Consider the following 25,960-nt stretch of genomic DNA (forward strand, 5'->3'; position numbering starts at 1 on the left):
ATTAATACATTGGTTAGATTTACTTATCGCGAATGGGTTGAATACAATTTTATTTTAAGAAAATCCATTGAATTAATGTGTTACCCTTTATCATCTCCTGATCAACAGAGTAACATGAGTAAAACCCCTTGGTTTTATAAAGATAAAATCTGAATACAAACAATAGTTAATTTATTTGACAATCCCTAATATTGATATTGTGAAAAAAATAAATAATTTAATACATGTATATTTGAATGTTTTATTAACCAAATACAAAGATTTTTCTGATTATAAAATGAAATATATTTTAAATCCAACTGACCTAGCCAGCAAGAGAACAGGTTGAGGTCATTTGTTATTTTGTGGATTCAATATCTATCTTATTCTCTTTTGATGTAAATGTCATGATTATTCTGTTATTAGTTATAGTTGTAATAGTAAGCATGCCTTTAACATTCATATGCATTTTTTGCGTGCTTATTAAAGTATCATAATCATAATCTTACGCATACTGCCGGAAGTGTGTCCATGCGCATGTTCTTGCAAGGGTTCACGACAACTGTTTTTGTTACTGGAGGTCGTCCTTTGTCGGTTAATTTTACTTCAGTATACAGACTGTGTGCCTCTGGTCTTGGCCACCAGCTGATATACGTTCCATCGCTAAGCTCCATAGAAGCATGACCAAACTTTTTTTTGGAGGAATCCCAAATATGAATTACAGTACCCATAGTAATAACCTAAAATTAGAAAAAAAAGTGTGTTCGTCGATTTAAGATACCTTTCGACCTAACGATTCCTGTGACTTTTATGAAGAGGATTCGTCAAATGTGTTTGGGCAGTTGCAGTTTATTATGTTTCTTGATCGATAGTATCCATTCAATATCAGTGACTAGCTCTACGCGTAGACTAGTAGCGAGCGCCTTCACTGGCTTTCTGTAGTAACATGCGCCTTAACTGGCTTTCTGTAGTAGCGAGATCCTCTTGACCCTTCATTTCTATTAGCGAGCGCATTTTGTACATTCATTTCCAAACTATTATATACCGATTTTGTATTTCTTTGTTCAAGTAAGTTGTCATTCTAATATAATTTTGTCCTGACGGACAAATATTACTGGTATAAAAGTCCATGGTCCTAGAAAAATTAGTCTGAGGACAAAGATCACTAACATCGGACTAGAAATACTAGTAAATCTGTAACCCTGGACTTTTTATACTAGTAATATTTGTCCGCCAGGACACGTTTTACAAGGACAAATTTATTACTTTATTTTTTCTCTCTCTCTATTTCTTATGTTTTTATCCAGTATTTTCTATTCTTTATATATTAATAGCACTTCAACACTATCTTTTCCTTAATTTCCTTCATTTTTATAGTTTTTTAGCTCATTTCTTCTCTAAGCTTGACCCATAATTCTCGAATCTGTTATAAACCTTTTATAAACGCTCATGTGTTTCAAGGGGTAGTTAAACATGACTGTACAACGCTTTTGATATGAATGTGTCCAATTTAAAGGATGCCTGCATGGGATACCATAGAGAAGTTTTGTCCTTAATTATTAAAAAATAACTAGGTGTCGTATGATTGCCAATGAGACTAAATGATGTGAAAGTTAACAACTAAGGGTCTTTGTACGCACTCCAACAATGAGCAAAACCGATCCAACAAGTACCGTATAAACTCTCCTCTAGGCCCTCTTCTACCAGGAACGAGTGGGAATGATAACAATAATGTGTCCATAGTTCATGGATGCCCCATCCGCACTATCATTTTGTAATGTTAAATGAACCGTGAAAATGGGAAATAATCTCTAATTTGGCATTCAAATTAGAAAGATCATATCATAGGAAGCAAGTGTATTAAGTTTCATGTTGATTGGACTTTAACTTCTTAAAAAAAACTACCTTGACCAAAAACTTTAACCTGAAGCGGGACAGACGGTACGACGAACGGACGCACAGAACAGAAAACATAATGCCCATAAGTCATAATAAAAATTCACATAAGCTGTATTGTCGTTGCTTTGATGATATTATTAATATTATTTTTTTTCATGTTTACTCCTTTTATAACGTTCTAAACCATGGCCATTGCTATCCTTACCAGTTCAAGTTGATAACATCTTTAACGGTTCCACGGTACATTTAGTCCATATCTCTTTTTAAGTAAGGTAATTCACAAAATGTCAGTCATATTCAAAACAGCATTGCAAACTTCATAAGAAATTAAAACTAATATATATTATCAATAGGGATTAAATGGGTCAGTCAGTAAATTATTATAGACGGATTAAAAGGTTCAAGTATACGATTATACGATACCAAGATTAGAAGTTAAATCTTGCTTAATGGGTGCGGATAACGACAATGTGTTACGCAAAATGACTTCACTTTACTTTAATCAATATAAATCTTAGCTCTACTCGATTAATGTTTTAGGGGATGCGTCAATTTCACTTCTCTTTTCATATCGACGGCTACGCCTTGTGCATTTTGTTTGCTCTCAAAGTTATCGGTAAAAATAGAAATACAGCGCTGCAACCTTGCCCCCTCTCCGACCCAAAGCATTTCTTAAAGTGATATAATTTATGTTGATGTTCCAGACCATATGAGTATTTGGACCGTACGCGTACGGTCTGGACCGTATACGTCCTTTTTCAAAATACGCATTACTGTCCGTAAGAAAAATATTTAAGAAAAAAAATATTCCTAAAGATGAACATTTGTACTAAATTGAAAAGGACAAAGTGACTGAACAGTTACATTAAAAGACATGTAGAAACAAAAGACACACTCTTTTAAAACTGTGCCATGTCCGAAGTACATTGATGACCAGAACGCAGGGCCATTACAGTTAACAGGAAACAAGGAGGAAACCATATAAAACATAAATACAAATTATGATACATTACCATCGCTTTTATTTCTAATCTTCATCCTAGAGTTACAGTCATGCCTACAATTTTAAATGTACCCCATGCAAGCACAATACATTGAATACAACATCCGACTTGCATTATAATCTAAGTGTAAAAAAAGTTTCCCTGTTCAATATGTTTCAAGTGTTCTTATATTCGGTAAACAAGGTTTGATTGGAACTTATTCAATGATTTCTATGAAATATGTTCATTTAAAACTAATGCTAAACCCCGCCACATTCTTTATATATGTGCCTGTCCCAAGTAAGGAGCCTGCAATTCAGTGATTGTCGTTTGTTGATGTGCTACTTATTTGTTTTTCGCTTATTTTTTTGTACATAAATAAGGCCGTTAGTTTTTCTCGTTTAAATTGTTTTACATTTGTCATTTAGGGACCTTTTATGGCCGACCATGCGGTATGTACTTTTCTCATTGATGAAGGCCGTACGGTGATCTATAGATGTTAATTCCTTATTTCGGTCTATTGTGGAGAGTTGTCTAATTGGCAATCATACCAAATCTTCTTTTTTTATATTTATCTTTTTGGAACAGTTAACGTTAAAAAAAATCTCTATTTAAATCCATCGTAATCCCGAAACAGATTTTCATCCCGAGTAAGATGGTAGTCCCGAAAAACTGATTGACTCGTATTCTCGGGACGCTAACTTGTGCTTCCTGCAGCTATTTGTTACATCGATTAGGACTAAAAGCATACAGATTAGGTGTATCAGACACTGAGAAGGTAACGCAAACCCAATATTTGTTAAAATCAGTATTTTGAAAGCCTTACTTATCTCTGAAAGGATAAGGATAAGTAGTCTTGGGGGTAACCGATTGTAATTTCTGATAAAGAATTTTCACGAACGTTTTAAAAGTCATAGTTTCTGATGGGTCGGGGTCAGGTTATGGTTTTCGGTACTTTTCATGTCTTTATCGTTAGTAGTTTAGGAGTTAACGTCGTGGTTAGGCTTAACTCTCTTACAAACGTTTCTTCAGGGAGGTCGTGAAGTGCGGTCGTATACCTCAGTGTTAATAATAAATTTAAGTCCTCTAGATCACATTTTTCTGTTTTTAGAACAGTTAATTCTAAGAAAATATCTATGCAAACGAATTCAACGCATGTTTGAATAGTGAAGTCACTTTTTAAACACTGTACTTTTGGGGAAATGTCACGCATGTGCAGAATTGACAAAAGGGCACTTCAATTGTCAAATATTCGTTCAAGTCCACTTCCTCTTAAGTACCGTGACCCTGGCTTGGTACAGGCGATTCCTCATGTTTAATTTAAATTCACGATTCAGAGATGCTTTGAATGCCAATTATAGCTATTTTGATTAAGAAAATAAATATATACAGATTTTTTTCTATTTGCCAATGTTATCACAAATCTGTACAAACGATATATATATGTATGTACACCCTGTAATCGTTATAAAAAATATATAAAATTACTACACAAGAAACAACACAGAGAGACAAAGAATACCATGAACTAGATCTTGATGTTTGTTTTCATGATCTGTTTCTCTGGAAACCAGATGAATTGTTTATGGAAAAATAAGAATAAAACAGTAATGGATCTTTTATTTGCGGTGTGATATTCACAACAAAATATACATGTATGTATGCAGATTACTAATACAACAAAAATAAACCCTAGTGTTACGGCCAGAAATCACCTTTAAAGTGTAGCCAACAAAAGACACAAATCAATAGTAAAATTTAGCAATATTTATTATACAAAAGTTTACAAAAAGTATTACACAAATATTACTGTCAACTTAACTGTCAAAATATGAGTCCAATCTTTTCTCTTTATCTGTATCCGGAAATCTTTCGGAATCCAATCTGAATATTACGTTCACTACTGAGGTCACAATCCAGTATGATGTTGTTTGTAGAATAAAGGTGGCAGAAACCAGTTATTTTATAATAAATCTTTAGAATTTCATTGATTTATGATTTTATTTTCTTGAAAATTCATTCAAGCTTGTATACAAATAAAATGTATGGTTTCAAGGAACTAAGACGTGTGCGTGCTTATGTAAATATATAGAAAACCTTTAAATTTGGGTGTCTGTCCAGCATGGAGATTTAAAAATTTATAAATGCATTGCAAATAAGGCAAAAAATGTGATGCTCAGTCTGATACCAATCTAATCCTCACCTGCAGAATCCTGCTAAAAGCCGACAAGAATTTTAGCCAAAATTCAAGAGAGAAAGGATATTCAGTGAATTAGAGCCTTGTCCGAACCTATCCTTAATACCATCAAAATCTCAAGATATTTTTGTTTACATAAAACTGAATTTTTTCCCCACTTTGATTGGATGCCGTCAAGTGAGGTGACCACAATTTTGACATCTGATTGGACCTATATGTGAAGGAAAGACCCAACCTGTGTATGCAACTACTTACTTGTGTAGTACAGTAGCCTAGAATTTACATTCATTTATTTTTTCAGTCCACATGACGCAATTATATACCTCAATACTTAACTATAACAAAATTTCTGGTACACCAAAACTGGTACCTGCCACCAAAAGTGTCAATCCAAATGCTATGAATATTAATGTCTATCGAATCGATGTCTAAGTCCAAGTGTGAGTGTTTAATTTTAGTGTCTGTATATATATATTATAGTTGTCATGGAAGATTCTAGAACAGACTATAATGGAACATCCTAGAAAGTTACAACAGAAGTTTCTAGTAAAATGTAGAAGTTTATATAACGCATCTTTTATTAGGATCATTCTGGAAAGTTCCAATCATTCTGTAATTGTTCCAGTGATTTCTAAACTGCACAGTTCTAAGATTATTCTGTAAACACAACACAAATTAGGCCAACATAAATAAATACAATAATTACAATATCCAGTGGCGGATGCAGGAATTTTCGAAAGGGGGGGTGCAAAACATATGTCCCGATTCAAATGCATTGATCGGCCAAAATAAAGGGGGGGTGCGCACCCCGGAACCCCCCCTCTGGATCCGCCACTGATATCATAACACTAGATAGTACACTCTCATACACTTTCATATAACAACATAAAAAATATACTTTTTTTAAACATTATTATCAGTTAGCACTAAATACCTTGCATTTCATTTCACAACAAACACACATGCTTTATAAATAACACATACAAACTACTACACACTCATATTGACCTAAAAAGCAAGATTAAAAAATATATATATTTCCATTTTTACATCAAAAATTCTAACAACTATACACTGACAAAAACAAAGATTGTAGATTTTTCAAAGAGAAAGTTTAATACGAATGTTACTTTTAAACTATGTAATGAAACTATTGAAATTAAAGATTCCTATGTTTATCTTGGTCTGCTGTGTAATTACAACATAAACTTCTTTTAAGTTCAAACACAAAATTTGGTAGAATAAAATTACGCCTTGATAGTCATTGTACCAATTGCGAAGTTACGGGTTTAAGGGGGAAGTTTATACCTCCATACTATCTAAAACTAGTGTGAAACTAGCCGTCAATAGCAGCCGGCGTTAATATTCATGAGGCCAGCCTTCAATAATATTCATGAGATGACTTGAGATCGAAGAAGTGTTGTTTGAAACAATGAATGATCATTTTGATTAAATAACGTTCCTATTTATATTTGATATTGCTTCAAACAGGCATGTCAATGGGTGTCTTCTTCGAGGTCCGCGTTTATTATTGGGTCTTCTGCAAGGTCTGCGTCTTTAAACAACATTGTAAATGTAATAAAAACAATGTTAATGCTTCCATAAATATAAAACCAAGTTATGGTCTATTAGAATTCTGTGATAAGAGAAATAATGTAAACTGAAGAAATAACAAATAAAAAAGAATATGATTAAATATAGAAATTTAACGGGGCATTACACCGAACAAATAAAGAAAAGAACAGTTCTTATAAATATTTCTGTCTTCTCAAAGTATTAACATAATTAAAAACCAATTCTTCAGAGAACAATTGAAGGTCTTTCCACCTCGATAATAAGAATGAAATTTAAAAAACGATGATAGAAAATGTCACTCCTTGTTGATGTAATTTGGTTCTTCAAATTGATATAAAAAATAAGATTAATAGGTATATGCAGAAGACTTATATGTTTTATTATGAACAGAAAATATTTTTTAGCAAAGGTCAAAATCTAGAACGTCATATTGACCTTGACCTTGACCTCAATTTCAAAGTCATAGGTCAGTGATCTCAAATCGAAAGACCCCAGGTCAGTCATTTGTATGGTTGTGGAGAAATACTGATTTCAAATACATAAGGAGAGAAAATTCCTATAAGGGTTAATCAAAACACTTCGACTGAAATAGGTTGACGTTGCGTCTTTTTGTAAACAGTAATTTGGCAAACAAATCATATCGTTAACTGTAACTGTTTCTTTTGAATAACGATAACAAGCAAAATTCAAATTTATAACATGACCTTGACCTTCTACCTTTATCTCAATTTCAAGGTCATATGTCAGAGAACTCAAAACGGAAGACCGGAGGTCAATCACTTGTATGGTTGTGGAGAAATACTGATTTGAAATACATAAGGGGAAAAAACTCCTATAAGGGTTAACCAAAACACTGTAGGCCTCTACGACTTATAACGTATGAATTTATCCAACAACTCGCCTATCTTAAATATTCAAAGGGAAATAACTCCCATAAGATGTCTTCCGATCACTCAAGTCAAAATAAACCAATTTGGTGAAAACAGTTTGCTAAAATCTTTTACGGTTTTAGAGATATAGCGATAACAAAAAAGGGGACGCGGGGAGATAACTCCTATAAGAATAAGTGTTCGGTCACACAGGAATAGGCCCAAGACCACTATATAGTTCCTTTTAATTAGAGTGTATTTTTCCTTAATTTTTTTTCTTTCCCTTCCTCACTCATTTCTTAGATTTTTTTGGGTGGAAATGAAAGAAGAGAGGTGAAATAAATTTTTGGATGTTGTACATTTAAACTGATTTTGATATGGAAGGAGTGATTAGGCCAAGTGCAAAAGGGTCATATTTACAGTTTTCGGAACATCTCTTGACTTGTCAAGAGGGGTATGGATGTGTATTGGCTAAATTTGTAAAAGTGATTGCTTCAATCTTTCTGAATTTTGAATATATATTTGGACTAGGACTATACATTACACACAAAAAAAAATAACAAAAGTGCATGATGCAATTTTTTTAATGATACAAAACGTTATAAAGAACTGATAGAGGAATTAATTGTGGTCTGTGGCCAGGGTGAGTTTTGAAACCCCCATTACTGTACAACATCATTGGCCAAAAAATCCATTCGATATGTTATAAGACAAAAAAGCATTTCAGACGGCAGAAGAAAAAAAAATAATCAGAAGAAAAACAAAAGGCCTTTCCACCAAAAGTGGAAAGACCTAAATAGCAACTTTACATTGCAAACTTTAAATTACAAACTGAAATAAATAAAAGTGAATTAATTGCCATATGGGCATTCGATAATTTGTACAAATATAGTCCCATCTCAAAAATATTCATATCGTAAATGCTATCGATTATCATCCATATCAAACAGACAAGACAAAAAAAAATAATGACCTTTCTTTATTTAAAACTACGACGACTAATTGGAGTCTTAGGCCTTGTTCACACCAAACGCCATGTACAGTAAACATGTTTACAATTAGTTTACCGTAATGTACACTGTAATCAAAAGCTGCGCGCAAATGTAATGGTAATGCGCGCAAACGTAATGCACCGACATCTATACACCTTGTTTAATTACCTGTACATAAGATTTGTTCACACTTGTAAACTATATGTCATTTAAATGTTCATTACGTAAAACCAGAGACATATAATACAGTATTATATGTCTCTGGTAAAACCGAATACAAATTTCTCGGACAACTTTTCTAGCAGTTAAGGAACGAGCATTTGACTTAAAAAAGGGGGGATGGAGTGTTTCCTGAAATTTTTTTTATCCCCAATTTCACATAAAATATTCTGGTCATACAGATGATAAAAGATAGATCTGAATTCAGAGTTTCTCCATACATATGGTGTTAAATATAAAAAAAAAAAAATTTAATTGTTAGCATCGAAAAACACTAAATGAAAACATTCGCGCAGAAAAAAAACATGACCCCCCCCCCCCCACCCCACCCCACCCCCCCTTTTGAGGTTATGTGGTTGCTCCTTTATGAAATCCATTTTGATGATGTGCAGTAGTTTAAAGCTACTTTTAAAGATGTCTCGATTACGCATTAGAAAATGTAGGCTGCAGTAGCGTGCCTATAAACGAAGGAAAAAAAAATGTGATGTTTTAAGGATCAATATATTTCTATTTTTTCTTTTTCTTTCAAATGTTATTTCTTCTACGAGAAGTATATTGCAACATGGATTAGGTATTTTTATTATATTTTTAAGTGTGTTTTACCGGATCTGAGATACTAGACAAAAAAAATTACCGCACACTTTTTTTTAGTAATGCATTTATAAATGAATCGTTGTTTGAGTGAAGATCAGTGTCAAATATTTCTGCTGTTGTTTGCTCTATGGTCGGGTGGTTGTCGCTTTGACATATTCACCATTTCCTTTCTCAATTTTACTGTGTACACTCAGTCGATTCGGGAAAACCTTTTCAAATGAATAATGTGTTTTGCAATGATAATGCTTTGAGTCTTGATAAGGGGTTAATAAAGCTACGTAAAGTTTTTTTTATAACAAATAAATGTATCAAGTTTAAACAAATATTTCTGTAAAGAACTTTATTAATAATTGTCATAAACATCCAATTTTATTCAAAAATGGTTTCTTCCTTAAATGTACATGATAAAATTATTTTTTTCAATGTCTAGTTTTGTGTACACTTAACCTACACAAGGCCTACATTGAGTATCGACTGCATGTAGACAAAACATGATTTAAACTACATCATGTACATGTAAACATTGAGTTTTATCAATGGGAACGTAATTGTGTTTAGTTTACGTGTGAGTTACACTAACACAACACCGAGTTTAGGTCAATGTGAACACGGCCTTAAATTTATAAGGTAAACTGCCGTTCAGATGTAGTCTCTTAAAATAACCCATATTAATTATTCCCTAGACCACTACGAGTGTGTCAGCAACGGGTAAGGAGAGAACTCTTGTATATCACAAAGTCCGAATAAATTATTGCCGGCTGGCTAAACTAAGAGATTATACTCTTGGGCCACTATACCAGAGGTAGAGGTAGTCATCCACTTTAAAATTGCTCATAGCACTTACGCCCTAGACCCGTACTAAATTTAACGGTACCAATTTTGTTGCACCAGATGCGCATTTCGACAATACATGTCTCTTCAGTGATGCTCGTGGCCAAAATATTTGAAATCCAAAGATTATATAAAAGACCCGTACTAGTTAGTTAACAAAGGGTAAAGGGAGTACTCTCTTATATTACGAAAGAGACAACGAGATTCTCCACGTTGTCTATAATACCAGAGGTAAAAGTACATATTGCTTTTGAAATGGCCAATAACACTTATACCATAGACCCGTACGAGTTTGTCAGCAGAGGGTTTAAAGGGGTATATGGTATCCTTGTTTTCAACGAAGTCGAACTGAACTATTGCTGGCTGCCAAACTACGAGATTCTCCACATCGGCCATTATACCAGAGTAGAGGTAGGTATTACCTCTAAAATGGCCCATAGCACTTATGCCCTAGACCCGTACGAGTTAGTCAGAAAAGGGTAAGGTGGGTACCCTCGTATATCACAGATTCGAAATGAACTATGGCCGGCTGGCCAAACTAACAGGTTCTCCACGTGGTCAATGATACCAGATGTAGAGGTGCGTATTGCCTTTAAAATGACCAATAGCACTTATACCCTAGACCTGTAAGAGTTTGTCAGCAGAGGGTTAAAAGTGGAATATGGTGTCCTGGTTTACAACGAAGTCGAACTGAACTATTGCCGTCTGGCCAAACTAACAGTTTCTCCACATCGACCATTATACCAGAGGTAGAGATGGGTATTGCCTCTAAAATAGCTCATAGCAGTTATGCCCTAGACCAGTACGAGTTTGTAAGAAAGGGTAAGGTGAGTCCCCTGGTATATCACAAATTCGAAATGAACTATTGCCGGCTGGCCAAACTAAGAGATTCTTCACGTAGTCAATGATACTAGAGGTAGAGGTTCTTATTGCCTTTCAAATGGCCCATAGCACTTATACCCTAGACTCATACGAGTTTGTCAGCAGAGGCTTAAAAGGGGGATATGGTATCCTGGTTTACAACGAAGTCGAACTGAACTATTGCCGGCTGGCCAAACTAAGAGATTCTCCACATCGGCCATTAAACAAGAGGTAGATGTGGGTATTGCCTCTAAAATGCCCTATGGCACTTATGCCCTAGACCCGTACGAGTTAGTCAGTAAAGGGTAAGGTGGGTACCCTAGTATATCACAAATTCGAAATGAACAATGGCCGGCTGGTCAAACTAAGAGATTCTCCACGTGGGCAATGATACCAGAGGTACAGGTACTTATTGCCTTTAAAATGGCTAAAAGCACTTATACCCTAGAACCGTACGAGTTTGTCAGCAGAGGGTTAAAAGGGGATATGGTATCTTGGTTTACAACGAAGTACTAGTTGAACTGAACTTTTGCCGGCTGGCCAAACTAAGAGTTTCTCCACATCGGCCATTATACCAGAGGTAGAGGTGGGTATTGCCTCTAAAATGGCCCATAAAAGTTATGTCCTAGCCCGTACGAGTTAGTCAATAAAGGGTTAGTTGGGTACCCTGGTATATGACAAATTCGAAATGACCTATTGTAGGCTGGCCAAACTAAGAGATTCTCAACATGGGCCATGATACTAGAGGTAGAGGTAGTAATTGTCTTTAAAATGGCCAATAGCACTTATGTCCTAGACCCATACGAGTTTGTCAGCAGAGGGTTAAAAGAGGGATATGGTTTCCTGGTTTACAATGAAGTCGAACTGAACTATTGTTGGCTAGCCAAACTTAAACATTCGCCACATCTGCCATTAAATCAGAGGTAGAGGTAGGTATTGCCTCTAAAATGGCCCATAGCACTTATGCCCTAGTCCCGTACAAGTTAGTCAGTAAAGGGCAAGGTGGGAGCCCTGGTATATCACAAATTCGAAATGAACTATTGCCGGCTGGCCAAACTAAGAGATTATCAACGTAGGCAATGATACCAGAGGTAAAGGTACCTATTGCCTTTACAATGGCTCAGAGCACTTATACCCTAGAACCGTACGAGTTTGTCAGCAAAGGTTTAAAAGGGGAATATGGTATCCTTTTCTACAACGAAGTCGAACTGAACTATTGCCGGTTGGCCAAACTAAGAGATTCTCCACATCGGCCATTATAGCAGAGGTAGAGGTGGGTATTGCCTCTAAAATGGTCCATAGCACTTATGCCCTAGACCCAGTTAGTCAGTAATAGGCAAGGTGGGTACCCTAGTATATCACAAATTCGAAAGGAACTATTGCCGGCTGGTCAAACAAAGAGATTCTCCACGTGGGCAATGATACCAGAGGTAGAGGTACTTATTGCCTTTAAAATGGCACTTATACCCTAGACCTGTACGAATTTGTCAGCAGAGGGTTAAAAGGGGGGATATAGTATCCTGGTTTACAACGAAATCGAACTGAACTATTGCCGGCTGGCCAAACTAAGAGATTCTCCACATCGGCCATTATGACAGAGGCAGAGTGGGTATTGCCTCTAAAATGGCCCATAGCACTTAAGCCCTAGATCCGTACGAGTAAGTAAGGAAAGGGTAAGGTGGGTACCCTGGTAAAGCACAAATTCGAAATGAACTATTGCCGGCTGGTCAAACTAAGAGATTCGCCACGTGGGCAATGATACCAGAGGTAGAGGTACTTATTGCCTTTAAAATAACCCAGAGCACTTATACCCTAGACCCGTACGAGTTTGTCAGCAGAGGGTTAAAGAGGGATATGGTATCCTGGTTTACAACGAAGTCGAACTGAACTATTGCCGGCTGGCCAAACTAAGAGATTCTCCAAATCGGCCATTATACCAGAGGTAGAGGTAGGTATTGCCTCTAAAATGGCTCATAGCTCTTATGCCCTAGACCAGTACGAATAAGTCAGAAAAGGGCAAGGTGGGTACCTTGGTATATCACAAATTCGAAATGAAATATTGCCGGCTGGCCAAACTAAGAGATTCGCCACGTGGGCAATGATACCAGAGGTACAGGTACTTATTGCCTTTAAAATGGCTAAAAGCACTTATACCCTAGAACCGTACGAGTTTGTCAGCAGATATAGTTGAACTGAACTTTTGCCGGCTGGCCAAACTAAGAGATTCTCCACATCGGCCATTATACCAGAGGTAGAGGTGGGTATTGCCTCTAAAATAGCCCATAGCACTTATGCCCTAGACCCGTACGAGTTAGTCAGAAAAGGGTAAGGTGGGTATCCTGGTATACTAGTATCACAAATTCGAAATGAACTATTGCCGCTGGCCAAACTAAGAAATTCTCCACGTGGGAAATGATACCAGAGGTAGAAGTACTTATTGCCTTTAAAATGGTATATAGCACTTATACCTTAGACCCGTACCAGTTTTACAGTAGAGGGTTAAAAGGGGGATATGGTATCCTGGTTTACAAGGTAGTCGAACTGAACTATTACCAGCTGGCCAAGCTAAGATTCTCCACATTGGCCATTATACAAGAGGTAGAGGTGGGTATTGCCTCTAAAATACCCCATAGCACTTATGCCCTAGACCCGTACGAGTTAGGCAGGAAAGGGTAAGATGGGTACCCTGGTATATCACAAATTCGAAATGACCTATTGCCAGCTGGCCAAACTAAGAGATTCTCCACGTGGGCCATAATACCAGAGGTAGAGGTACTAATTGCATTTAAAATGGCCCATAGCACTTATACCATAGACCCGTATGAGTTTGTCAGCAGAGTGTTAAAAGGGTGATATGGTATCCTACTTTACAGCGTAGTCGAACTGAACTTTTGCCGGTTCGCCAAATAAGAGATTCTCCACATTGGCCATTATACAAGAGGTAGAGGTGGGTATTGCCTCTAAAATACCCCATAGCACTTATGCCCTAGACCCGTACGAGTTAGTCAGGAAAGGGTAAGATGGGTACCCTGGTATATCACAAATTCGAAATGACCTATTGCCGGCTGGCCAAACTAAGAGATTCTCCACGTGGGCCATAATACCAGAGGTAGAGGTACTAATTGCATTTAAAATGGCCCATAGCACTTATACCATAGACCCGTATGAGTTTGTCAGCAGAGTGTTAAAAGGGTGATATGGTATCCTACTTTACAGCGTAGTCGAACTGAACTTTTGCCGGTTCGCCAAACTAAGAGATTCTCCACATTGGCCATTATACCAGAGGTAGAGGTGGGTATTGCCTCTAAAACGGCCCATAGGACTTATTCCCTAGACCCATACGAGTTAGTCAGTAAAGGGTAAGGTGGGTACCTTGGTATATCACAAATTCGAAATGAACTACATGTATTGCCGGCTGGCCAAACTAAATGACTCTCCACTTGAGCTATAATACCAGAGGCAGAGGAAGTTATTGCCTGTAAAGTGACCTGAAGCACGAACGCCCTAGACCAGTACGAACTTGTCTGCAAATGGTTAGAATGGGGAGGTAGAAGGTCTGTTTATAACAATGTCGAGATAAACTATTGCCGGCTGGCCAAACTAAGAGATTCTCAACATGGGCCATGATACTAGAGGTAGAGGTAGTAATTGTCTTTAAAATGGCCAATAGCACTTATGTCCTAGACCCATACGAGTTTGTCAGCAGAGGGTTAAAAGAGGGATATTCTAACCCGTATAAGTGGACATGAACTATAGTTTGCTGGCCATACAAAGAGATTCTCCACATTGGTCATTATTGTTTAGATTATCGCGGAAACATAACGTTCGAACTATTGGACTTGTTCTTTGTCGACATCGTACTGCCTTGGGCGGAAATACGTTTTTGTATATTAAATGTTCTGGCTGAACAGTTGTTGTAGTATATATTGCCGGAACTAAAATCTATATTTACGGTGCCGTTACTAGGATCTCGAAAAATTAAAATCAGTCAGATCGGGGAACAGAAGCGCTATTACCAGACTATTCCGAAGTAGAATTACCGGAGAGATACTATCTCGGAAATACGATTTGTATCGCTTTCTCTAAACCGCTTGCTACATTAATCAAATTAGCCTTAAAGTTTTCCGGAACTTGTTCATCCCAATCTAATCAATTTTTCCATAGATCCTGTGTGAGCTTCTTTGCTCGTAATGTTACCGGGCTAAGTATTCCAAGTGGATCGTATATTTTCGAAGAATAATTTATCGTCTTGGAATATTACATTTCTGAGATATCAGATTATCGGATCTGCTATTCCATAACATACCAAGTACTTTTGTGTTTTTGTCCATATACAATACATTTTCCGTCTTAGCTAGCATACGTATATTCTCACTGTTTGACGTCCAGGATCGTAGTTTGAATCCGGCTTCCTTCATCATTGGCCTCGCTTTTTCATAATCAGCCTTACGCTTGTTCTATAAATTGTCAGAATGTTGTCTACGTACAAATTTCTTTCGGTCAATGTAGCTTTTTTGCTGTTATAACGTTGTAAATATTCCAGTATCGTAGCGTTTAGTATAAACGATGAACAAGACGCTCCAATCAGGACGGATTTGAACTTGTAAGTATATTGATAACTTGTTGTGTCGGATGGGTCACCAGAAACGTGTAGCGTCTCGTTCACCCTGGTTTAATCTTACATGTAAAAATACTTTTTCAATATCCGTTGTTATGGCAATATGATTGGCTTTAAATCTCATCAGAATTTTTGTCAGGTTGTTTAGCTTTGGTGGTGTATCCAAAAGGCAGTCATTGAAACTTGGCGAATTAGGCGACTGGCGACAACTGCAGTCGTAAACAATTCTGATAGGCGTAGTGCTTGATTCCTTCTGTACTGGATGATGAGGAATGTAGTGATTTTTTCTTGAGTTTCGGCTGTTATACTACTTTCTCTATGACTCCCCTTCGTTCCTGTGCTTGTATAATGTTTCCGTCCTTTTTAACATATCTGAGTTTTGAGTAATCTTTTAAGGACGTTTACGTCTACTCCATTCCCTGGCTTTATGTTGTTTGTTGGACGTGCAATACACAAGCTTGTCTGGTGTTTCTTATTACAATGTGTACATGTGTGTTTAGATGTACAGTCGTTTAGTCTCTGTATACCAAGCTACGGCAGTTAAAGAATAACTTATCAGGTTTTACTATGTCCATACGGGATTCTTTATCAGCTATCTTACTGCAATGGGTTGGTGCGTGTATTTCGTATAAGAAAACGCAAGGTCTAGTTTCAATATTCTTGTAAGATTTGAACTTTGCCGATTTCGTGTGTCATCCCTATATCTATATTTACTGCCATAGCGCAAGTAAGTTCAGACATTCAATGTACTAACGGAAACACATTATTTGACGATGGCGCACAGAGGTCCTTTCTCATAGAAAAATCCCTGCAAATCCAAATCACACAGGTCGTCAATGATGAACATATTAGCAGGTCACAACTTTGAAAATTTTAACTTGGAGATATCTTTTGAAGTTGAAGCTGCTGGTTAAACAGTACTGATAATAAATCTGAAAACGGACAATTCCAAGATTTATCGTCCTTCCCTACGCCTATATCACCCTGCTCTGTCGCTCAGTAATTTTCGTATCCAGATTTCAAAACGAGACCAGGCATTATCAACGACGTCATAATGTGAGAGGAGAAGTTATCAACGACATCACAATGCGAGAGGAGACGTTATCAAGCTTGCTTTCGACAAGCGTAAAACTGTCTTAGGGAAAGGGGAAAAGACCAGTAAAAGACCGATCAACAGATAATCGGGGTTTTCTTCGTATATATACCGTGAAACATCAGCCGCTCGACATAATATGAAACTTGTTAGCTCGTTCGCTACGCTCACTCGCCAAAAAGGTTCACATTGTGGCTCGCGGCTGATATTTACGATACCAATGTGTAGAAAACCCGATAATTTAAACGTATATGAAGCAAGTTGTATAAGTTACCATATGGAAACCGATATGTTGCCAAGTTACCATGTAAGGAGGAACACTATAAAGGTTCATTCCAGACCTCAACATCATGTACGTAAAGAGTCACAATCCACGCCTATCAGAATTGTATTTGATTGCAGCTGCAAACTTCGCCTGTTAGTTCGAGTTTAAATGATTGCTTGATAGATCTTTCGCCAAACTTTAATAATTTAACCCGATTTTTTCATAGATTTGAAATGCACAAATACGCCGTGTCGACTGATATAGAAAAAGCCTTACTCAATATTGGTCTTGATGAAGAGGATTGTGATGTTACCAGATTCTTTTGGCTTAGTAACCCGGATGCAGATTCAAGTCAGTATAATTTGAAGCAACTTTCTCTCCGTTTATCCTAAATACTGTTATGCGTAAACATTGGACTGGATAACAATGATAAGAAAGACTGATATAACCTTGCCCACCTTAAAAACGAATAGCTTGCAGATCAATATTTTTACCGATGCAACCTGAAAGGCCTACAGATAATGTGCTATAACTTATGTTATAGTTATTGACCAAACAAGTCGGCATATGAGATTTAATTTGCACGTCGTTCGGGTTAATTAGGGTCACACGAGCCGTGCAAATTAAATCCAATATACCGATTTGATTGGCACATAACTGTTTTAACACATGACGCAATCAATTTATGTGATCGTTTCAGAAATATGTCCATATTCCGCAATCCACGGATCCTGGGAAAGTTTCGTGTAGGGTAAAGAAAGGGGGAAAATACGAGTTTGGTAAGTTTTAAATTAATAACTTTTTTTTTATATTTAGACTTATTCTAAAATTGCGATTTAATGGTAGATTATTTTTCATATCGTTTCTGTTAAATTTATTCAAAATTTGTATTCAATTAATGACGATTAAGACTTTGACAAAATTAAAGGGAACCGCTCCTAATGATAAAAATAGATTTGAACTGTGCAGTATAACTGAAGTAGGTAATACACACCTTTGCTGTGCATTATCCAGATTATAGCACAGTAAGAACAATGATATTTTACTCTTGTCATGTGTTAATGTAAACGTAGTGCAAATCAAAGCACACTAGTAATGGCAAAGAACAAAGTTGCAACAGTGACAAAAATGATAATTCCAAACTTGAATTAATGGCGTCTGTTATAGGAGATGGACTGATAGTATTACATTATTTCATGCAACATATTAATATTGAACAAGCTTTTTGGACTGATAGTCAGATACTACTAAACTGACAAACAACAACATTGAACACGTCATGGTTGAAAATTAAGTCTCGGGAATCAAACAACGTACAAGAACGTTTAATGGAGGTATTGCCCGACAGACTCAAACCCAGCCGACTTATTATCTAAAGGGATATCAGCCGATAAATGTAGAAAAAGTCAATTATGGATGCATGGTCTATATTCGATTACTGACAAGTCTAAATGGCCGTCATTTACACCTAATGATCAACATCAAAATCTCTCCGTTTCCACAGACGACGTAGAAACAGTGAAAAGAGACGAGGTTAGTATGATAAGCGATACAATAGGACTTCATCTAATTATCAACGTTGATTAATTTTCTAATGCATTTTAACTACTAAGTGTAAGTGCTTACGTATTAAGATTCATACAAAACTGCAGAAAAGACAAACATAGAGGAATGTTAACCGTATTCTGAATATGTGTATAATTTTAAGTAGAAATTCCCAACATAGAACATGTAGAAACTATGCTGAAATAATGAAAGAATTAGCGAAAAACAAACGAAAAACACCCTTGTTAAACAACTCAAACTGTATTTTGATCACAAAAATATAATACGATGCGGTGTAGGAAAAATTAATAATGCAAATACACTATTATCAGCTAAGTTTCCAGTTTTTTTTTTTTTTTGTCATCTTCAGACAATTTAACCGATCTCACAATTTTCAATGTGGACTAGAAAGTACAGTTACGGTTTTGCGCAATCACTCCTGGATTCCAGCGATCAGACAAAACGTATATACAATATTGCGTCGCTGTGTTACTTGTCATAAAGTAACAGGAAGACACCATTCAGTTCTAGATCCACCACCCCTACTGGGACACAGACTTCGTGAAGACTATCAATTCCCAGTTACAGGAATGGATTTGCAAAACTATTACACATAAAAATTAAAGAAGGCCAACACCAAAAAGTATACATATGTCTTTTAATTTGTGCTAGTACAAGAGCAGTTCATTTAGAAATTGTGCATGACTTCCACAAAAATGATATTATTTTAGCTTTTCGTCACTTTACAAGAAGAAAGTCACTCCAAAAAGTGACGATTTCAGACAACGCGTCTACGTAAGATGCAGGAGTATAAAAAATTGCACATTTAACAAAATCATCATATGTAACCGAGAAGCTCAATACGCATTGAACAATTTGGTTCGACAGTGGTGGGAGAGATTGATAGGAATAACGAAAAACTGCATTAAAAAAAAGTAGTAGGACGAGCACTAGTGGACAACGATACACTCAACACGATATTTACTGAAGTAGAAATTAAACTTAATGATCGCCCACCAACATTTCATCGGATCAAATGGACGAGGAACCCCTTACTCCGTCCCATTTATTATAATGAAGAAGGACCAGGACGCTACCATATAATAGACTTGAAGACTAGTTTACAACCAGGAACCAAAAACACTATCGGTAACTAGACAATTGAATTTTCTTTATTAATTCTTAAAAACTACATAAAAAGGTGGAAACAGGAATACTTAAATTTGCGGCCCCAATATGTTGGAAGTAACGAACAAACGTAACGTTCTCGTTGTCGCTATTCATTGTAAGTCACACGTCATCTAAGTCTGACGTGCTAAAATTAGAGCTTGAATAGAGATACATACATGCTAGCCGCCTTTGTTATTGTTAGCTATATAGTTGCCAGATTTTTCCACTTAACGATAACCGATACCCGTATGACTTTTTCAGCAGAGGGTTAAAGGGTAGTAACCCGGTTTACTACGTAGTCGAAATTAACTATTGCTGGCTGGTTAAATTAAGATATTCTTTCCTTGAAGCATGATACCAGATATAGAGATAGTAGTTGTCTAGTGGCTAATAGCACTTATGTCCTAGACCCGTACGAGTTTGTCAGCAGAGATAAAAAGGGTGATGTAGTAATCCGATTCACTACAAAGACAAAATAAACTATAGCCGGATGGCCAAACTAAGAGATTCTCCACATGGGCCATGAGGAAGAAGTTGGCAAATTGCCTCTAAAATGGCTTATAGCACGTATGCCCTAGACCAGTACCCGTACCAGAAGAAAAGGTAAGGGGGATACTCTTATATATCCCAAAATCGAAATGAACTATAGCCGACTTGCCAAACTACGAGCTTCGCCACATAGACCATGATACAGTGGTATGGGTAATGATTGGACTTAAAATGGCTAGCTGGTAAAAGTATATTTGAACATGTTGATAAAAAAGAGTACTCCCCTTACCCAATTCCAACCAATACGAACGGATCTAGGTTATAAGTACCATGGGCCTTTTTAGAGGAGACACCTACGTCAATCTCTGATAAAATGGCTTATCAGGAGATTCTCTTAGTTTGGCCCACCGACAATAGTTTTTTTTTACTTTGTGATATACAAGAGTACTCTCCTTTTCCTTTCCTGACCAAAAGGTACGGGTCTAGGACATAAGTGCCTTGAACCTTTTTAGAGACACAGTCTGTCTTTATCTCTCATATAATGCCCCACGTGGAGAATCTCTTAATTTTGCCAGCCAACAATAGTTCATTTCGACTTTGTGATATACCAGGATGCTCCCTTACGCTCAAGTGACTAACTCGTACGGGTCTATTGGATAAGTGCTATGGGCCATTTTAGAGGCAATATCCACCTCTACCTCTAGTATAATGGCCGTTGTGGAGAATTGCGTAGTTTGGCCAGCCTGAAATAGTTCAGTTCGACTACGTTATAAACCAGGATAACATATCCCCTTTTAACCCTCTGCTGACAATCGCGTACGGGTCTAGGGTATAAGTGCTACGAACTATTTTAAAGGCAATAAGTACTTCTACCTCTGGTACCATTGCTTACGTGGAGAATCTCTTAGTTTGGCCAGCCGGCAATAGTTCATTTCGAATTTGTGATATACCAGGGTACCCACCTTACCCTTTCCTGACTAACTCGTTCGGGTCTAGGGCATAAGTGCTATGAGCCATTTTAGAGGCATTACCCACCTCTACCTCTAGTATAATGGCCGATGTGGAAAATTTCGTAGTTTGGCCAGCCGGCAATAGTTCAGTTCGGCTTCGTTGTAAACCAGGATACCATATTCCACTTTTAACCCTCTGCTGACAAACTCGTACGGGTCTAGGGTATAAGTGCTATGGACCATTTTAAAGGCAATAAGTACCTCTACCTCTGGTATCATTGCCCACGTGAAGAATCTCTTAGTTTGGCCAGCCGGCAATAGTTCATTTCGAATTTGTGATATACCAGGGTACCCACCTTACCCTTTCCTGACTAACTCGTACGGGTCTAGGGCATAAGTGCATTGGGCCACTTTAGAGGTAATAATATGGATTGTTAATGTTGAGATTAATGACTCTGATGGATCTCCGTAATTTTGAAGAATTATATGTCATTGAAATAGTAATAGACAGTTTTTATTTTTCTGTTGTTTTTATTTCTTCAATTAACTATTTTTCTTGTTTTTCTGATCTGTTTAAATGGAAAATACTATCGTATGTATTGTATATTTTAGTTTCATGATTGGACTATATAAACGAACATATTATGGAATGCCCATATGACAATTAATTCCCTCTAATTCCTAAATTTCTATATTTAATCATCTTTTTATTTATTGTAATTTACATTGATTCAATAATCACAAAATTTTAATGAATCATTATTGTTTTGTTTTGTGTGTATCGAGGCGATTAAACTTTTCATTTACTTTCATTTTAAATGACGCGGACCTTACAGAAGACACCTATTGGCTTAATATTTTTAAATTATTTTATACTGCTATAAATAGCATAACCATATTGGATATTAACGGCAAAACGTTATTTTATTGTCACAATCTACCCACAACACTTCATCGAATCGCAGTTTCATCTCATGAATCATGTGAATATTATTGACGGCTAGCCTCATGAATATTAACGACGGCTAGCTTCACACTAGTAATTTTATTCAAAAGGTAGAAAAGATGCTCGTCTAATTTAAAACTGTAATAAAGAAAGACTTATTTCTGAAGATGTATAATTTAAAAATGTATGCTGTTTGTAATATCAACTACATGTATGTTGTAATTAAACTTATGTATAATATTCTCCTGTTATGCATTCTGCGGCTGAGTTTTCTTTAATAAACTATAAACTTAACAACAAAAAAGCACTGGAAAACAGTCCTATCCCATATGTGTTCAATATTTCACACATATCTACCTCTACCTCCTTACTCTGGGTTTTAATGAAATCTGTAAAATAAAGAACCGGAATTACTAATAATTACTACCTTCTCTCCTAATACTCATAGTATGTCCGTATATTTGGTTTTCTTTCTTTTTAAGAGAGGTGGGATGTGTTCATTGAAAAAAAAAATGAATGCATAGTGTGTTCTTGTTTTACATCTTGATCATTAGGGATTCAATAAAGAAGGAATAAAAAGTAACTTTTTATCAGTGAGCACTAAGTTCCGTGCTAGTAATATGTATTTAATGTATAATTGTATTCGTGAAAACGATCTTTGTAAATATAAAACCAAAAGTTATCTAATTTGTTCAACACTATCATAAATCGAGCAAAAATCTCACCTAAAAACGGGTTGGCTTCATTTCTATCAGGTTTAAATTGTTGCCAATGACCATCATGTCTTGAAAATCTATCATGTGAACTGCACCTGCTGTTGGTGACAGAGCTGATGCTGTGTTAACTGGAGTTGGTGACAGAGCTGATGCTGTGTTAACTGGAGTTGGTGACAGAGCTGATGCTGTGTTAACTAGAGTTGGTGACAGAGCTGATACATGTTAACTGGAGTTGGTGACAGTGCTGATGCTATGTTAACTGGAGTTGGTGACAGTGCTGATGCTGTGTTAACTGGAGTTGGTGACAGAGCTGATGCTGTGTTAACTGGAGTTGGTGACAGTGCTGATGCTGTGTTAACTGGAGTTGGTGACAGAGCTGATACTGTATTAACTGGAGTTGGTGACAGTGCTGATGCTATGCTAACTGGAGTTGGTGACAGTGTTGATGCTGTGTTAATTGGAGTTGGTGACAGAGCTGATGCTGTGTTAACTGGAGTTGGTGACAGTGTGCTGATGCTATGTTAACTGGAGTTGGTGACAGAGCTGATGCTGTGTTAACTGGAGTTGGTGACAGAGCTGATACTGTGTTAACTGGAGTTGGTGACAGTGTGCTGATGCTATTTTAACTGGAGTTGGTGACAGAGCTGATGCTGTGTTAACTGGAGTTGGTGACAGAGCTGATACTGTGTTAACTGGAGTTGGTGACAGAGCTGATGCTGCGTTAACTGGAATTGGTGACAGTGCTGATGCTGTGTTAACTGGAGTTGGTGACAGAGCTGATACTGTGTTAACTGGAGTTGGTGACAGTGCTGATGCTATGCTAACTGGAGTTGGTGACAGAGCTGATACTGTGTTAACTGGAGTTGGTGACAGTGCTGATGCTATGTTAACTGGAGTTGGTGACAGTGCTGATGCTGTGTCAATTGGAGTTGGTGACAGAGATGATGCTGTGTTAACTGGAGTTGGTGACAGTGCTGATGCTGTGTTAACTGGAGTTGGTGACAGCTGATACTGTGTTAACTGGAGTTGGTGACAGTGCTGATGCTATGCTAACTGGAGTTGGTGACAGTGTTGATGCTGTGTTAATTGGAGTTGGTGACAGAGCTGATGCTGTGTTAACTGGATTTGGTGACAGTGTGCTGATGCTATGTTAACTGGAGTTGGTGACAGTGCTGATGCTATGTTAACTGTAGTTGGTGACAGAACTGATGCTGTGTTAACTGGAGTAGGTGACAGTGCTGATGCTGTGTTAACTGGAGTTGGTGACAGAGCTGATACTGTGTTAACTGGAGTTGGTGACAGAGCTGATACTGTGTTAACTGGAGTTGGTGACAGTGCTGATGCTATGCTAACTGGAGTTGGTGACAGTGTTGATGCTGTGTTAATTTGAGTTGGTGACAGAGCTGATGCTGTGTTAACTGGAATTGGTGACAGTGTGCTGATGCTATGTTAACTGGAATTGGTGACAGTGCTGATGCTGTGTTAACTGGAGTTGGTGACAGTGCTGATGCTGTGTTAACTGGAGTTGGTGACAGAGCTGATACTGTGTTAACTGGAGTTGGTGACAGTGCTGATGCTGTGTTAACTGGAGTTGGTGACAGTGCTGATGCTGTGTTAACTGGAGTTGGTGACAGAGCTGATGCTGTGTTAACTGGAGTTGGTGACAGAGCTGATGCTATGCTAACTGGAGTTGGTGACAGTGTTGATGCTGTGTTAATTGGAGTTGGTGACAGAGCTGATGCTGTGTTAACTGGAATTAGTGACAGTGTGCTGATGCTATGTTAACTGGAATTGGTGACAGTGCTGATGCTATGTTAACTGGAGTTGGTGACAGAGCTGATGCTGTGTTAACTGGAGTTGGTGACAGTGTGCTGATGCTATGTTAACTGGAGTTGGTGACAGGGCTGATGCTATGTTAACTGGAGTTGGTGACAGAGCTGATGCTGTGTTAACTGGAGCAGGTGACAGTGCTGATGCTGTGTTAACTGGAGTTGGTGACAGAGCTGATACTGTGTTAACTGGAGTTGGTGACAGTGCTGATGCTGTGTTAACTGGAGTTGGTGACAGAGCTGATGCTGTGTTAACTGGAGTTGGTGACAGAGCTGGAGCGGTGTAAACTGCAGTAGGGGTGACAGTACGGGAGCGGTGTCAATTGGAGTTGATGACAGTGCTAGATCTGTGTCAATTTGAGTGGGTGACAGTTCTGGAGCGGTGTCAACTCGAGTGCGTGACAGTACTGGAGCGGTGTCAACTGAAGTTGGTGACAGTTCTGGAGTGGTGTTAACTGGAGTTGGTGACAGTGCTGGAGCTGTGTCAATTGGAGTTGGTGACAGTGCTGGAGCTGTGTCAACTGTGTTGGTGAAAGTGGTCCAGCCTGTATAAATAAGCAAATGAAATAAACGTTATCTAAAAATTTCTTGTATTGGTTATGAAATAATATTTCTTAGAGAATCTTTCAAAAACAAATGTTCAACAACACGCCAGTACTTGTACATACGATTTTGAAATGTTGAAAAGTATTGCCATATTCTGTGTTACCTAAAGTAACGGGTTTTTGTTGGCTACTATATAAGCTGTTTGTCATCGTGTGATGTAAGGTACATAGTATTACCTGATGGTTTCTGGAATGATGGATTTGCAGGTCATTTCTTCTGTACACTTTTCTTTTGTACACTTTCTGGCAGGAATCACATGCAAATGTGTTTGCTCCCTGGTGTGCCTTCTCTCTGACTTTCTATAACAAAAACCATGGAATTGTCTACAGATTCCTCCTTTTTTAAAACTTATGACATAGTATATCGCGTATTTTCGATTCTGTACGATAAGGTATAATCCATAGTAGAAGAACTGAATAAAATTTAAACCATCATTTGTTGTGTTTAATGTTTTTGGTCTATTTTTATTTTTTTATGTAAATTTTACTGTCGTCATTATATTGTTGTTATTACATGTAATTGTCATGCCTTTGGCCCTTTTACGGGTGTAATTTGCGCTTTAATAAAGTATTAATAGAGTTGTACAAAAAAATTAATGAATAAAAGAAATATTGTCACTTTTAATCATTATCGACATGAATAATGCTATACTTTTTGGACCTTTTGGATTATAGCTCTTCGTCTTTTATATAAGCTTTGGATTTCAAATATTTTGTACACGAGCATCACTGAAG

General features: G+C 37.2%; 1 long non-coding RNA gene across 2 annotated transcripts in view; it reads right to left on the reverse strand.

The window, feature by feature from the left end:
- LOC143051836 (uncharacterized) overlaps positions 1–25,960 on the reverse strand; it is a 58,720-nt gene that overhangs the window by 4,364 nt on the left and 28,396 nt on the right. The window contains exons 1-2 of one of the 2 annotated variants that reach the window (XR_012970914.1): positions 2,084–2,199; positions 489–719 (exon numbers count right to left, since the gene is read on the reverse strand). This is a non-coding gene — a long non-coding RNA (uncharacterized LOC143051836). Of the gene's footprint in view, positions 1–488; positions 720–2,083; positions 2,200–25,960 lie in introns of those variants that run through there. The other variant, XR_012970915.1, reaches the window with a different exon arrangement.

The sequence above is a fragment of the Mytilus galloprovincialis genome, chromosome 11 (assembly GCF_965363235.1).
Source record: "Mytilus galloprovincialis chromosome 11, xbMytGall1.hap1.1, whole genome shotgun sequence".
NCBI classification, from domain to species: domain Eukaryota; kingdom Metazoa; phylum Mollusca; class Bivalvia; order Mytilida; family Mytilidae; genus Mytilus; species Mytilus galloprovincialis.